The 17,064-nt window shown below is 41.7% G+C and overlaps 1 protein-coding gene across 1 annotated transcript in view; it reads left to right on the top strand.

Moving 5' to 3' along the window:
• The first annotated feature begins 16,700 nt into the window (after positions 1–16,700).
• Positions 16,701–17,064, top strand: part of NR4A3 (nuclear receptor subfamily 4 group A member 3) — a 240,368-nt gene continuing 240,004 nt past the window's right edge. The window contains exon 1 of the mRNA XM_040433015.1: positions 16,701–17,032. The gene's annotated coding sequence lies outside the window, so the exon portion shown is untranslated. The remainder of the gene's footprint in view (positions 17,033–17,064) is intronic.

Below are 17,064 nucleotides of genomic sequence, written 5' to 3'. Positions count from 1 at the left end.
ACATGTCCCCCCTCTTAGATATTTTAAGATCCAAGAAGGCAATCTCATCTGTCTTTGGTTCCCATGTGAAGCGTAAGCCTATAGGGTTTCTGTTAAGGGGCTAAACAAAAGCATTAAAAGGTGTCCACTGGACCATTCCACAGTACTAAGATGTCATCAATGTACCTCCACCAAAAGAGGATGCTGGTGGTCAAGTGGTCCTCCCCTTCTCCAAACACTATCCTATCTTCCCACCAGCCCAGGAGCAAATTCACATAGGTCGGTGCACAGGCACTCCCCATAGCTTTGCCCCTGATCTGGTGGTAGAATTTGGATAAAAAAAAATATATATTGTGTAACAAGATGAAACGTAATAGTGTCAGGACAAATTCGATATGTGGGCGAAACTGTGTACCCCTGGTTTCTACTATAGATAAATTAGCACAGCTTTAAGACCCCATTCGTGTGGTATACTGCTGTAGAGGGCATCCACATCAATTAATGCCAGTAGAATCTGTCCCTCTACAGCAATATCCTGTATCTTCAATAGTAAATCAGTAGTATATCTGATGTATGTTTGTTGAGAAGTCACAAACGAAGGCAATATTCTATCCACATAAATACTGATATTTTGGGATAGAGAATCTACCCCCAAAACAATCAGTCTTCCCTTAAGTGTGGTGATCCCCTTATGAATTTTAGGTAATGAATAAAAAGTAGGAATCTGGGAATTTTTCGGAGTCATGAATCTCATTTTGTCCATGGAGATCAATTTGTGTATAAAGGCATCTAGGAGGATAGATGTTAATTCCTCTATGTATCTGTAACATGACCCATTTTTAGATGTAGGTGTAATGATCTAAAATAACTATATTCCCTCCTTATCTGAAGGTTTGACAATTATGCTTTTGCCCATTTCAAGTGTGGAAAGGGCCTCTCTTTCATCAAGGTATAGATTGTAATCCTGACTTTTATTATAATCAATTTTTTCTAGCTGTTGTATCACCAGTCTGGAGAAAATGTCTATAGCAGAGTTATCCTGTTGAGGAGACATTTTCAAAATTTTTGGGGCTAAGTCAGTAAATGGTCCCTGTACCCTTATTTGGTCTTCTTTAGATACCAATGATGCCAAAGGCCTAGTGCCCTCCAAGTAGTCCAGAGAAATACTTACGGTAGTTTATCACACTCCTCCTTGTCGTTATTCGTATAAAATGTATGCCACTTAAGTTTACGCATAAATACATTTATGTACTTAATCCAAGAGAAAACATTAAAATGTACGGTTGACACAAATGATAATCCCTTTGAAAGTACCTGTAGATCCTTATCTGAAAATGTTCTCCCTGTTAGATTTACAACTTGATTATTGTTTACTTGCTTTTGTCGTCCCATTGTGACGTATCTCTCTCCCTCAGATGGTAGGGTGGACCTGTCTGATTTCCCCCCCTTTGGCCAAAAAATTGGAGGGTGAGCCACCCAATGAAAATCAATCTGAGGAGTTTGATGCCTGTATTTCTGTCTTTCTTTGACCTCACTGGGGCCATTGTCTACTTCCTTTCCCTCTATTATTTCCCCTATATGATGGTCTACTATTTCAGCTTCTATCTGTATTGGATGAATCAATGTTAGTGGTGGAGTTATCCTGGTAGATCTCAGATGGTTTTTGCTCGCTAAGGAAGTCAAAACGCTCTTTTTTTTTAAATGAAAGGTGGTCAAATCTCTGATAAATTGTGCTTACGTTCCTTGAGTGATGACTGAAAGCGTTTTACAGATGTCTGCAGAATCGCTTACCTTCTGTTAAAGTCAGGGTCACTCTTGTATGTAAGTGCTAGTTCAATCTAATTATTATGTTTTTTGCAAATACTGTTGGGAATTTCTTTTTCTTCGTCCAACAGTAGTTGCATAAATCAAATGGAACTATCCAGTAACTCTTTTTCCCAATTTTCCACTAATCATGGTGAGCGATATCTAGAGGCGGGGATAATAACTCTCAACCCTTTTGGTACTATTTTGGGCTCAATATAATTCTCTAAAGTACATGTTTCCCACCAAGATTTTTAGGGGGGGGGGGGGGTTATAGCCATCATAGAGATCTTTAAAGACTGTTTTGAGTGTGGGAGTATTGCTCTCAAGGTTTCTTTTCTCAGAGAAAACTTCTTCCCCCTCATCCAGCCAGTGGTCAGCACCAATTGGTCCCCTCAATAAACCAGCCATTACCAAAATGAGCAAGCTCAATTACGCAAAACAACCCTATGAGGAATATGGATTATTTACTGGCAGCCCTGATTGTCAGTTGATTCACCTTTTGGCTTGTACAGTCAGTGTACATGCAAAATATGTTCCCACCCCCCAGCCATCTCATTGTCAGCTAGCAAGGGAGAAAGCCCCAGGGGTCCAGGCTTCAAGGAGGTCCAGGTGGATAATGTCACACCTCAACTAGCCAGTTTGGAGGCAACCAAATCTGCAGGAAAACCCCCAGCAAGGGGTCTCAGCTCTTGCCCAAGATCAATGATACCTCCCAGACATGTTGGCACCTACATTTCGTAAGGAATTATGAATCGCCCGGCCATCGCAGGCGCAAACCGGATACATATTTGTGTCCCGTGGCCACGGTGAACATGCCCATAGGCTTTGTTTGATGGTGGCATGCCAGGAAAGGGAGATATCCATATCTCCACACAGAAACTCAATAGTGGCACCATGTTTAGACTCTAGTTGTAGCCGGAACCCATGTGGATCCGTTGGTCCCAGAACCATCTCCCTGTGACCTTCTGGACTGGAGCTTTAAACCCTAAAGGGTTTTGTGGGTCATTTGCAGCCAGTCCAGCAGAAGGGGGGTGGACCCCTCCCAAAGGCCGGAAGGGGAGGGGACGGCTACAGGTTAGAAGGGTCACATCGTGTAATGTGTTTAGGGGGACCCAGGAACTAGCTGAGATCACTGCCCTTCATGTGACTACAGCAAAGAACACCTCACAACCCAAAGGAACTTTCATCTTACCCGGTAATTGACTTTTACTCTGCTTAACCCTGTTATACCAATATAACCTGTATCTGTAACCTCAGACCACTGTATATATTCTGAGTATATTGTGTTATATCTAGTGTGCCCTTAAGGCGATTAAATATATAATTTAATCTTGTGCTATCTTGTATCTCGATCACGAATCCCCACGTCCGTGTTTTGGCCTAGTTATAAGCTTTCGCAGGTTGGTTTCTCACCCTATATAATCCCGTTAGAGGACCGGGCTTATATCAAACGAGAAGCTGGTGGCAGATACCCTGGCTGAGACAGCGCTATTTTCACTGCGGCAGTGACAGCGTGGACAGGAGGTGTCTATGTATACTGTACCAAGCTGACCTTACCTGCTCCTCTGAAGGACGTAACGTCACGTTTTTGGTAACCCATGACCTTACCGCGTCTCGTGAGCTCAACGTAGGCGACGTCAAGTGGGCATGAGGTGTAGTATTCGTCACAAACCCTATTTTATATATCCAAAGGGAGTATAGACAAACAAACTGCAATTAAATACCTCCCTAAATTAAAATATAACTCTTATTATATTCTCTAAAATTTGCAAATTACCACTAGAATAATAAATACGATGATTTTAACAAGCCTTGATAATCCAATATAAATAAACAGAGTGAACAGGATATCATGAGGCGGGACTAGAGTCCTTCTATTTACTCAGTTTGAGGACCTTGCATCCATATAGGTTATCAGTTTTAGTCACTCGGAAAAGCCCATCAACTCCTTAAAGAAGAAGCCCATTTTTGTTTTTGCATTTTTATTTTTTCCTCCACATTCCAGGAGCCTTTTTTTTTTAATTTCTGTTTACATAGCCATAACTATATGAGGGCTTATTTAAGTTGTATTTTTTAATGTTACCATTTAATTTATCTGGTCTTGTATTGGAAAATTGTGAAAAAATCTTCATGAGGGGAAATTGAAAAAAAATCCCACAATTTGATATTACGGCATTGACTTTTCACTAAAAATTACTACGTCCTTATTCTATAGGCCAGTACAATTATGGAAACACCACATTTGTATAGTTTTTATTTTGTTTTAATACTTAAAAAAAAAAACTTTAATAAAAAACTAAATATTCTTTGCATCGCCATTTTCTGACAGCCATAAATTTTTTAGATTTCTGTCTATGGACCTGTATGAGAGTGTTTTTTGCAGGACAAACTGTAATTTTTATTTGTACCATTATTTATTTTTATATGTAAAATTGACTAATAAATGTAGGGTTATTAGAATATTTAACATTTTCATTTTTTTTTTCACTTTTTACACAAAAACTTTTAGCCCCCAACAACAGCCCAGAGAAACTTCAGAAGGCCAAGGGATTTCACAGTGGGGGCTCCATTCGAAGGCAGAGGGAGCCCCCTCTTCATAACAGCACAAATGCCATGATCGTTATAAAATGCAGCATCTTAGGGGTTAAATGACCAGGTTCAGCGTTCATGCTATGTAGTGCGGGCAGTGTGCGTGCAGTCGTTATCTTGTAGGAGGAACCCCATGTTTCCTAACTGTGACAAAAAAAAGTCAGTAGGACTGGTTCCACAATATCTTGGACATACCGAAGACTGGTCAATGTTTCCTCCATGATTACCAGACAATAAAATCGATGGTAGTTAATGGTGTCTTACACCATGACCCATGATGTTGGTCCTATGAGACTATGCATGATGACACTAGGCACTCTCCAGCCCTCATGCAAACTCTGATGTGGCCAAAGCATTGCTAGCCGTTTATACTTTGCCAGTCTCAGCTCAATCGCATTAGGTTTTCCAAGTATTCTTTTTTCATTTTCTGCTAGTGTGTTTGGCCATCCTGGCTTTTTCTTAATTTTGCAAATGAAAAAGAAAAGTCAAAATAGCCCAGATTTACTAATCCTAAGGATGGTGTAAACTTAGACAGACTGTCTAGACCTGCACCAGATTTATCAAGAGCTCAGGCTAGATGATAAATTTGGTGCAGGAATAGGCACTTTTCTCTGATGCTATACCAACTATTGACTATTGGTTGGCTTACTTTGAGACAGATTTTTGCGCCAGAATTGGGGTGGAAAATGACTCATCGTTAGCCCCACCCTCTTTTCGAGCATGTTGGAAAAAGTGTAGAAACCCTAGATGTGCTAAATTGTGCCAATTTGCACCACTTTTAGACAGATTTTTGACCCGGACACATTGGTAACTCGGGGCAAACACATTTTCTATGTACAGTATTGTACAAAAATTTTAAGCTGGTGTGGAAAAAATGCTACAAAGTAAGAAAGCTTTCAAAATTAGAAGTGCTAATTTGCTTTATCAATTAAAATTGAATGTGCAAAAGTGAATGAACAAAAGAGTAAACACTTGCACAGTTTTTGAAGGAACTCCATTTGCTGAAAACTTAGTGCAGCAGATGAAAGACACATCATGCTTATTTTACTTCGAAATCAGAAGATGTCCAGCAGTGCCAGAACTAGCAGAAACCAGTAGAACCTCAGAACATCGGTACAGTTAGAAGTCTTTATTGTAGAATTGTGGCCAAAAAGCTATACTTTTGATGTGGAAACAAAGCCAAGAAACTCAACTATGCATGAAAACTAGGAACTAGGGTTCAGAAAAAGCAAGGTAGATTGTTTGTCTAAGTGTCTGCAGGCAACAGTGAAGTGTGGTGGTGGTTCCTTGCTCGTTTAGGGCTGCATTTCAGCAAATGAAGTTGGGAATTTGAACTGCTGAGAAATACAAGTTGATACTTCCATTAGGAAGGTATCTGACTGGCTCCACATTTCTTCTGCACAGGACAATGACCCCAAACATAACGCCAATGTCAGGCCAGTTTTTGCAAATCTAACATGTGTCACTTTATGTGGTGATTTTTTTAAAAACGCTTTACTTATCCAAGCCATTCTGATATTGTTTTCTCGTCACATATTGTACTTCATGACAGTGGTAAATATGAGTCAAAATATTTCATTTTTATTTATAAATACCAAATTTACCAAAAATGTTGAAAAATTCCTCTGCTTTTAAAACAGATAGTGATACCTTCTAAAATAGTTATCTCTTTACATTTCCCATATGTATACTTTATGTTTGGATCATTTTCCTTTTTGGGGATGATATAAGGCTTAGGCCTCTTTCACACGGGCGAGATTTCCGCACGGGTGCAATGCGTGAGGTGAACGCATTGCACCCGCACCAGGGGCGTACATAGAAATCACTGGGCCCCATAGCAAGAATCTAAATTGGGCCCCCTAACCCCGCCCACTACCCGCCCCTGGCCCATCCCACCTTTTGTCATGGCTCCTCCCCTGCCACAACCTCATTTGCTAATAAAGAAATGTATGCATGACCTACTGAAACCGTTAGGGAAAAATCTTTTTCATTTTTTTTTTTATTAACCAACTTTGTTACAGTAATTTAAAAAAATGTATACGTATTTTCCAATAAGGATTTATTCTGTGAAATAAAACAGAAATCAAATATTATAGATAAGGGTACTTTCACAGTAGCGTTAAAGTTTTCCGGTATTGAGATCCCTCATAGGGACTCAAAAGCGGGAAAAAAATGCTTCAGTTTTGTTCCCATTCATTGTCAATGGGGACAAAACTGAACAGAATGGAGCGCTCCAAAATAAATTTCATTCCATTTAGTTGTGCTCCTATACCGGAGAGCAAACCGCAACATTGACTTTCAATGGAGTTAATGACGGATCCGTTATGGCTATGTTAAAGATAATACAACTGGGTACGTTCAAACTGATGCAGACAGTTGTATTATCAGTAACGGAAGCGTTTTTGCTGAACCCTGCCGGATCCAGAAAAAACGCTAGTGTGAAAGTAGGCTAAGCTACTAAAAAAATATATATATATATAAAAATTATTAACTTACTTTGAAGGTGACATGGTTCTGCATCTAAAAGTCCAAGTCAAAAGAAGTAGCATGGCAGGGATCATAACTATAAAAAGAGTTATGGGGGTCAGAATATGGTGATGTAAAAAAGTTTGAATTACGGTAATTTTTACACTTTTTAAAAAAAATTCTACCCCATTTGGAATTTTTTTGCCCGCTTCCCACTAGCAGGCCGCGTCAGAAATGAGCCTCCCTAGCATCACCCGCAATGCTAGGGAGGCTGGTTCCCATCGTGGCCTGCTATTGGCTGCCCCCCATGTCGCTGAATGTTTTAATCTGCGTGACGGGAGGGGTTGGCAGGGGGGCATTATAGGGATTGGATAACCCCTTTAACTCCATGCTGCCTATGCTAAGTGTGCACATAGTCACCAATCATATTCCCCAGCCCCCCAAAGGTGACTTCTGTGCTGGGGGAAAATATGATTGGTGGCTATGTGCATACTCAGCATCAGCGAGTTAAAGGGGTTATCCAATCCCTAAAATGCCCCCTAAAATGCCCAGGTTGGGGGTGAGGAGTAGCAGGAAAGCACACTGCCCTCCTGAGTCCTTTATAAGCTTACAGCCGCCCCCCCCCCTCAAAAAAAAAACAAAAAAAAAACAACACCGCTTGCTGCTGCCCTCCCCCATCAAGACTTCTGACCTCTTACTGTGGCAGTGGCACACTACAGACAACAGTTTGTTTTGTCTGTATTCACTCACTGTCCGGACTCCAGAGCGGTGCTTTAGTCTGGGCGGCCGGGGGGGGGGGGGGGGGGGGGGGGGGGGGGGGGGGCGGGGGGGGCGGCGTGGTGAAGGGGGGCTGATGACAAGACTTGGGGCAGACGTGAGTGCACAGGACACTAAACCGGTGCACACCTCTATATGTGCGCCTGCTCCTGCAGCCTTCCAGCGATACACTGGCTAATCAGCAGCAGCCTCTCTGCGCTGCTAAATGCTGATTGGCCAGTGTGTAATTATGCAGCAGAGCGGACGCAGTGCCTGGCAGGGAGGGAGCCCGGATCACGGAGGTTAGAAATGGAGCAGGGGGAGGAGGGGGGCCCGAGGGAGAACAGAAGTGGGCGGGGCACAGGCCGCCTCAATGCCTGTAGTGTATTAATAAACTGTCTGTGCAGAGACATAGGGGGCGGGGCCTACCATGTGCTCCGGGCCCCCTGTGCCGCGGGCCCCATAGCAACGGCGTGGTCTGCCTCTATGGGCGGTACGCCACTGACCCGCACTGAATCCGGACCAATTCATTTCTATGGGGCTGTGCATATGAGTGGTGATTTTCACGCATCACTTGTGCGTTGCGTGAAAATCGCAGCATGCTCTATTTTGTGCGTTTTTCACGCAACGCAGGCCCCATAGAAGTAATTGGGGCTGCGTAAAAATCGCAAGCAAGTGCGGATGCGGTGCGATTTTCACGCATGGTTGCTAGGAGATGATCGGGATGGGGACCCGATCATTATCATTTTCCTTTATAATATGGTTACAAGGGAAAATAATAGCATTCTAAATACAGAATGCTTAGTAAAATAGGGCTGGAGGGGGGAAAAAATTAAATAATAATTTAGAAAAATTTGCTAATTTTTAAGTTTCAATTTCTCTACTTCTATAATACATAGTAATACCTCCAAAAATAGTTATTACTTTACATTCCCGATATGTCTACTTCATGTTTGGATCATTTTGGGAATGATATTTTATTTTTTAGGGATGTTACAAGTCTTAGAAGTTTAGAAGCAAATCTTGTTATTTTTTAGAAATTTTCAAAAACCCACTTTAAGGACCAATTCAGGTCTGAAGTCACTTTGTAGGCTTACATAATAGAAACCACCCCAAAATTACCCCATTCTAGACACTACACCCTTCAAGGTATTCAAAACTGATTTTACAAACTTTGTTAACCCTTTAGGTGTTCCACAAGAATTAATGGAAAATAGAGATACAATTTTAAAATTTAATTTTTTGGGCAGATTTTCCATTTTAATATTTTTTTCCCAGTTACAAAGCAAGGGTTAGCAGCCAAACAAAACTCAATATTTATGGCCCTGATTCTGTAGTTTACAGAAACACCCATATGTGGCCATAAACTGCTGTACGGGCACATGGCAGGGCACAGATGGAAAGGAATGCCATATGGTTTTTGGAAGGCAGATTTTGCTGGACTGGTTTTTTGACACCATGTCCCATTTGAAGCCATCCTGATGCACCCCTAGAGTAGAAACTCCAAAAAAGTGACCCCATTTTAGAAACTACGGGATAGGGTGGCAGTTTTGTTGGCACTAGTTTAGGGTACATATGATTTTTGGTTGCTCTATATTACACTTTTTGTGAGGCAAGGTAACAAGAAATAGCTGTTTTGGCACAGTTTTTTTATTTTATTTACAACATTCATCTAACAGTTTAGATCATGTGGTATTTTTATAGAGCAGGTTGTCACGGACGCGGTGATACCTAATATGTATACTTTTTTTTATTTATGTAAGTTTTACACAATGATTTCATTTTTGAAACAAAAAAAAATAATGTTTTAGTGTTTCCATAGTCTGAGAGCCATAGTTTTTTCAGTTATTGGGCGATTATCTTGGGTAGGGTATGATTTTTGCGGGATGAGATGACGGTTTGATTGGAACTATTTTGGGGTGCTTATGACTTTTTGATCACTTGCTATTACACTTTTTGTGATGTAAGGTGACAAAAAAATGATTTAGCACAGTTTTTATTTTTTATTTTTTTACAGTGTTCATCTGAGGGGTTAGGTCATGTGATATGTTTATAGAGCCGGTTATTACGGACGTGGCTATCAGGGCTGGGACAAGGCCATTTGGTGCCCAGGGCGAAGATGGCAAACTGCGCCCCCCCCCCCGTTTTTAAGAAAGAATCAATGTTGTTTCAAAACAAGAATATACTTAAAGCAATAGAACAAAGGACTGTGGGACTTTGAAAGTCACAGACACTATAAAGTTCCCCCCCATCATCATGTGCCAGTATAAAGTCCCCCCCCATCATCATGTGCCAGTTTTGTAATAAGCCCCCCCAATGTGCCAGTAACACTATTGTAAAAAAAAACAAAAAAAAAACACTTATACTTACCTAAGTGTCAGCGATGCGATGCAGCCTCTTCCTGTGTCCCACGCTGTAATGTAAGGCTCAGGCGGCACGATGACGTCATTGCGCCGGCCTCTGATAGGCTGCCGGCTTAGTGCCTGCAGCCAGGGGCGTACATAAAAATCACTGGGCCCCATAGCAGGAATCTAAATTGGGCCCCCATTCCCCTTTTATAGCCCCTCCCTTTGTTCCATGAACTATTCTTGCTGCTGCGTTTTATAATTTATGCCATCAGGGCCGGAATGGGATTACAAAACAGCCCTGGCACACAAAAGAGGTATAATAGATGCAGATGTATATTATATACAGCAGTGTACAGTTATGTGAGGTACGCGGTATAATAGATGCAGTGTGTACAGGTATATAGTATATTCCCTAGTGTTCTGATATGTGAGGTACAGGGTATAATAGATGCAGTGTGTACAGGTATATAGTATATACAGCAGTGTACTGATATGTGAGGTACGGGGTATAATATATGCAGTGTATACAGTATATACAGTAGTGTAATATGTGAGGTACGAGGTATAATAGATGCAGTGTGTACAGGTATATAGTAAATACAGCAGTGTATTGACACCTCGTACCTCACATATCAGTACACTGCTGTATATACTATATATCTGTACACACTGCATCTATTATACCTCGTACCTCACATATATAGTATATACAGAAGTGTACTGATATCTGTACACACAGCATCTATTATACCTCATACCTCACATATCAGTGCACTGCGGTATATACTATATATCTGTACATATTGCATGTATAATACTGTGTAATATATGCAGTGTGTGTGCATGTATGTGTGTGTGTATATATATATATATATATATATATATATATACAGAGCAGTGTATTGATGTGACACATAGAAGGTATAATACTGTAGATGCAGTGTTTATAGAAATATGTGGTCAGTTATGCATTATAGTCACTGTGAGGTACATGAGGTAGTGGTAACTGTCTGAAGTAGTATACATGAGTGAGCAATGAGTAAAAACAGGGCATGGAGGGGGGGGGGGGGGTAAATGATGAAAAGTGGAGGACCTCCTCTTACCTCTCCATTCCAGTCTGTATGGATCAATACAGAGCTGCTTGTGAACTTTTAATACTTGCTGTTAGGGGTTGAAGGACCTGTGATGATGTCATCACAGGTCCTGGCAAATGTACCTTTGAAACCTAGGAACTACACCATTTTTGGTGCAGTTCCTTTGCTAGATTCTGCAGGACCTGTGATGTTGAAGATGATGTCATCACAGGTCCTGGCAGATGCACTGTTCTAACCTGGGAACTACACTTTACACTGTGCAGTTCCCTTACAGGACCTGTGATGACATCATCAAAGGTCCTTTAGCTTTAGAAAGGTAAACAGGAGTAATTAGGGGGCGGGGCCTCTCCTCCACTTCGGTGCCTGCCTGCAGCCTATCAGAGGAAAGGGAAGGGACACGCCTCTCCCTCCCCTGCACCTCCGCTGGCACAGACAGTTTACAATGGAGATGAGCGCAATGGAAGCGCTCATCTCCCTGTGCCCGGCGGCGGCTGCTCACTTGGGGGGGGGGGGGTCATTTTAGTTGGGGGGGCACATGGGGGGGCACAGCATGATGTAGGGGGGGCCGCCGCCGTGGCCCCCTCTGGCCCCCCCCTGGCGACGCCACTGCTGCTGGCACTTCACCTGCGCCCCCCTCCTGTCCGCAAATGGTAGCGCCCAGGGCACCCGCTCCTTCGGCCCCTGCCTTGTACCGGCCCTGGTGGCTATACCTAATATGTCTTTTTCCCCTATTTTTTTACATTTTATTTGGGGGAAATTACTTTACTTGAAACGTAATTTTTTGGGGGGAAAACTTAATTTTTAAAAAAAAAATTTGTCCCACTTTGGAACTTCAACTTTTGGGGTCCCCTTTACAATGCATTCCAATACTTCTGTATTAGAATGCATTGGCTGTATGAGTAATACAGTGTGTATTACTCATACAGCTTCCGACCTGTGAGATCCAGGGGGCTGGATCTCACAGGCTCGTCTCCGGAAGGCAGCGCCCAAGGCCTAAGGAAGGTATCACGCTGCCTTCCATGCCATCGAGTCCCCCTACAACCGCACAGGGACCCGATGGCACCACCGCCGCAACCTCCAGTAAAAGCCGTAAACCGACACGGGGGGGTCACGGGACCCCCCCCCCCCCCCCCCCGCTCATTCACCCAAGGTGCCTGCTCAATGAGCAGGCACCTTGTTCCGATCACCGCCCGCCCGCCGGTAAAACCTGCGACAGCAACTATGTTGTGCATCTGTTAAAGTGCCCTTGTGGCTTGTACATTGGGGAGACATCCACCAGAATGAAGGACAGGTTCAGTAATCACAAATCCACCATACGAAAGAAAAATTTACTGTCACCTATTCCTTTCTATTTTGATACATGCTCCCACAATGTTTCACAACTAAGATTCCAGATTATTGAGCAGGTGCTGCCACCACGCAGAGGTGGCAATAGGTTGCTTATACTTAAAAAACGTGAAAGTTTTTGGATTCACACCCTGCAAACTATTGAACCAAGAGGTTTAAATCGGGAATACGAATTGAGTGCATTCTTGTAAGATAAATAAATGTTTTTCTCTTTCTTTGCAATGGACAATATATGTCATTGTATTTTAATACACATTCTTTGTATTTGTCTAGTCACAGAAAAAATGAAAAAAGCGACAAGATTTGACGTTCCTAAGTTATATGTAGCCTGTATGAGATTTATTTCTCAGGGTAATTATTTAAATACTAGTATTTGCTGCATGTTTGCATCTCATGGTATCTGCTGACTCCTTTTTCCTCATAGCCCACTCCATCTAAAGCTACAAGATTTAATTAAATGTTGAACAGCATTGCGACTATGTTGCAAAAATGTATGTAATTGTTGTGCTTTTTGCTTTGTGTATTTCTGTTTCTATGGTGATGTGACCTCATCACGTTTGACGCCGATATGCGCGCACTATTTAAATGTGTTTCATGCAGTAATTCACCATGCTTGAAAAAGGCTCGCTGTTTCTCCTCCATGCTTGAATAAAGCAGAGATTTATACAAGAAGTGAAGTGTCGGTCTTTTGTTCCATTTTGGAAACTATGGGATAAGGTGTCAGTTTTGTTGGTACTATTTTAGGGTGCATATGATTTTTGGTTGCTCTATATTACACTTTTTGTAAGGCAATGTAACAAAAAAAAAAAAAACAGTTTTGGCACAGTTTGACACATGTTCATCTGACAGGTTAGATCATGTGGTATATTTATAGAGCAGGTTGTTACGGACGCGACAATACCAAATATGACAACTTTTTGGGGTTGTTTGTTTCAGTTTTACATAATAAAGCATTTTTGAAAAAAATGTAGAGACTCATTTTTCAGTATGAGATGACGGTTTGATTGGTATTATTTTAGGGTGCATATGACTTTTTGATCGCTTGGTATTACACTTTTTGTGATGTAAGGTGACAAAAAATAGCTTTTTTGACAAAGTTTTTATTTTTTATGGTGTTCACTTGAGGGTTTAGGTCATGTGATATTGTTATATAGCAGGTTCTCATGGAAATGGCAATACCTAATATGTATATATATTTTTTAATTTCATTTTTACACAATAATATCATTTTTGAAACAAAAAAAAATCATGTTTTAGTGTCTCCATATTTTTGGGGCGATTGTCTTAGGTAGGGGCTCAGTTTTTGTGGGATGAGGTGACGGTTAGATTGGTACTATTTTGGGGGGCAATGTTTTTTTAGCACAGCTTTTATTTAATTTTTTTGACGGTGTTCATCTGAGGGGTGAGGTCATGTGATATTTTTATAGAGCTGGTCGACACGGACGTGATGATACCTAATATGTCTACTTCTCTTTTTTTTCCCCTATTTTTTTACATTTTTTTTACTTTATTTTGGGAAAAACTACGCTATATATATTTTTTTTACTTGAAACTTTTAATTTTTTTGTCCCACTCTGGGACTTCAACTCTTGGGATCTGATCCCCTTAACAATGCATTACAATACTTCTGTATTTGTAATGCATTGGCTGTAAGTGTATTAAACGGGGGCTGGATCTTACAGGCTGTCACGGAAGGCAGCCACGATGCCTAAGGAAGGCATTGGGCTGCATTCCTTGCCATCGGGTCCCCGTCACAGCTGCACAGGGACCCAATGGACACCCCGCACCAGGCAGGATCCCGCACGTGCCACGGTCAGCGCTGATTGCGGCAGTGCGAGCGTTAATGCACCGGCATCTGTATTTTCACTGATGCCGGAGCATATAGCAGGGGTCCGGCTGTCAGTGACTACTGGAGCCCTGCCACCGACCGGGCGGGCACAGCTCCTGTACTCTCCTGGTCAGCCCGCCGTACATGTAAGTGATGATTTGACCCCTACAGAGCCCTGATCTCAACATGATCAAGTCTATCTGTGATTACATGAAGATGGAAGGATTTGAGCAAGCCTACATCCACAGATGATGAGTGGTTAGTTGAATGAACGGTTGGCAACCCTGACCAGGAGGCAGTGTGCAAGTGTATCTAGAAGCATCGATGCTGTTTTGAAGGCAAAGAGTAGTCAACCAAATATTGATTTGATTTATATTTCTCGTCTGTTCATTCACTTTATAGTTTGTTAATTGATAAAAAATAAATTATTAGCACTTCTATTTTTGAAAGCATTCTTACTTTAAAGCATTTATTCCACACTTGCCTAAAACTTTTGTACAATACTGTATATTTGACAGAAATGAGAATATCCCTTTAACCCCTTCCTGCTGCAGCGATTTTCAGTTTTTCTGTTTTTTCACTCCTTGCCTCCATGGAACCCTTTTTATTTTTCTGTTCACATAGCCCTATGAGGACTTGTTTTTTGAGGAAAAAGTCGTACTTTCTAATATCATTTAATATTGCACATCACATCATGGGGAGCTGGAAAAAAATCCAATTGGGGCGGAATTGAAAAAAATGAAATTCCACCATTGTTTTATGTTTTTACGACGTTCCCTGTGTTATAAAAATGACCCTTCATTCTCTAGATCAGCGAAATTTCTTATTTGCATCGTCATATTTTAACCCCCATACCTACCATGCTTTTATATAACTACTTTTATATTTTAATAGTTTGGGCATTTTCAGAACTGGCAATACTAATGACCTTTTTTTTAATTAGAATATATATATATATATATATATATATATATATATATATAGTTACATTTATACTTAGGACTAATATACATGATCATGATCTGCAGGGGAAACAGTCCATGTGTCGGCCACAGCTCCCCTGACCCGACTGGTGCAGTCCCTTCCTATCTGATGGTGGGTCTAATGTACTGTGCTCAGATCATCATGTGAGTACAGTACATTAGTCCTCAGCGGCTACTAGCTTCTAAGCAGGCGCCATCTTTAAAGCCCTAACATCAAATGTACATGAATGGCAGATGTTGGGAAGGGGTAGAGTCAATATTTCCATTAAAAACTATTTTGAACCTGATTAGATTGTTTTATGCAAGCTTTGTTGTATACTTTGTATTTCGGTTTTCATGATTTCTGCTATTTATCAGTTAATGGAAACACAGATCCCACTTCCGACCCAATTTCTACAGGTTGCATCGCTGGTGGTATGGCTGTCCAGTTTTACAACTTAGGCTACTTTCACACTGGCGTTTCTGGGTTCGCTTGTGAGATCTGTTTCAGGGCTCTCACAAGCGGCCCAAAACGGATCAGTTCAGCCCCAATGCATTCTGAATGGATAAGGATCCGTTCAGAATGCATCAATTTGGCTGCGTTTGGTCTCTGTTGCGCTTTTGAGGCGGACACTAAAACACAGCTTGCAGCGTTTTGGTGTCCGCCTGACGATGCGGAGCCAAACGGATCCGTCCTGACTTACAATGCAAGTCAATGGGGACGGATCCGTTTATACTGACACAAACTGGTGCAATTGAAAACTGATCCGTCCCCTATTGACTTTTAATGTAAGTCAGGACGGATCAGTTTTTTTTTTATGAATAATGCAAACTGATCCGTTCTGTACGGATACAAGCGTTTGCATTATCGGTGCGGATCAGTCTGTGCAGATACAAGACGGATCCGCACCGAACGCAGGTGTGAAAGTAGCCTTAGATTCGCCTTAGCTTATATCTATACTGAAAATACAAATGAATACACTGGCACCTGCCTCCTCAGGGTTGCCAACCGTCCAAAAATTTCTGGACAGTCTGTAATAGGTGACTTTTTCTGTGTCCGTGAAAAAAAATATTTGTGTCCATGATATTTTTGAGGCTGGCGGTACCGGACTAGATTATTTTGGTGCTAATCATAATTTTACAGCTCACAGTAAATGCTGGTAATGATGTGTTTTCAGCATATTGAGCTACAGACCTGTATTACTTATTATCTTCATCATGGTTTTCTAATTTGTCAGTAAAAAATGTTGACTGTCTGATTTTGGGATAAGTTGTCTAGAAAAAAGAAAAATTCTGGTTTAGCAACTCAGCATCTGGTGATAATACCAGCTAGGCTAGGCAGTGGCTCTCATAAGAACTGGAAAATGTCTCTTCAAATAAAGCAGCCCCCCTTCCCCTGGTTTGAGGAGATTTGTAGGCAGTAATCTAAAGAATGAATGCTCTTGGCAGAGGATGGCAGCGTAGAGCTGCAGCTACTGTATTCCAGCCCCTCAGCTGGAACACACTGACTGAGAAGACTTCGTGCCTCACACGCGCGGGAAGGAGGCGGCTTGTGACGTCAGCCTCCCATGTGGTCACTGCTGACGTCTGGCATTCCTGCCCCTCCGTGGGGAGACATGTAGCGCGGCTCTCTTAAGAGATGTTCACACACGGTAAGGGAGTCAGCAGCAGGTCCTCTACCTCCACCACGGCAAATACCCTCTTCTGTACTCTCTTCTGACTATGGGAATCATTTCTCCGCACGAGTTATGACTCGTCCATCCTAGAAAAGCCGGGACGTTCAACTCACAAGAGAACACATTTCTTTCCAGAAGACTTTTCAGAGTGTTGAAAAGACGGAATCTTCACAGCAACCAAGTAGGTATCAGGGCGTACTAAAGGGTTATTTA

Source organism: Bufo bufo, chromosome 5, assembly GCF_905171765.1.
Source record: "Bufo bufo chromosome 5, aBufBuf1.1, whole genome shotgun sequence".
NCBI classification, from domain to species: Eukaryota; Metazoa; Chordata; class Amphibia; order Anura; family Bufonidae; genus Bufo; species Bufo bufo.
The sequence above is the reverse complement of the archived record's forward strand: the minus strand, read 5'-3'. Positions and strand labels throughout refer to the sequence as shown.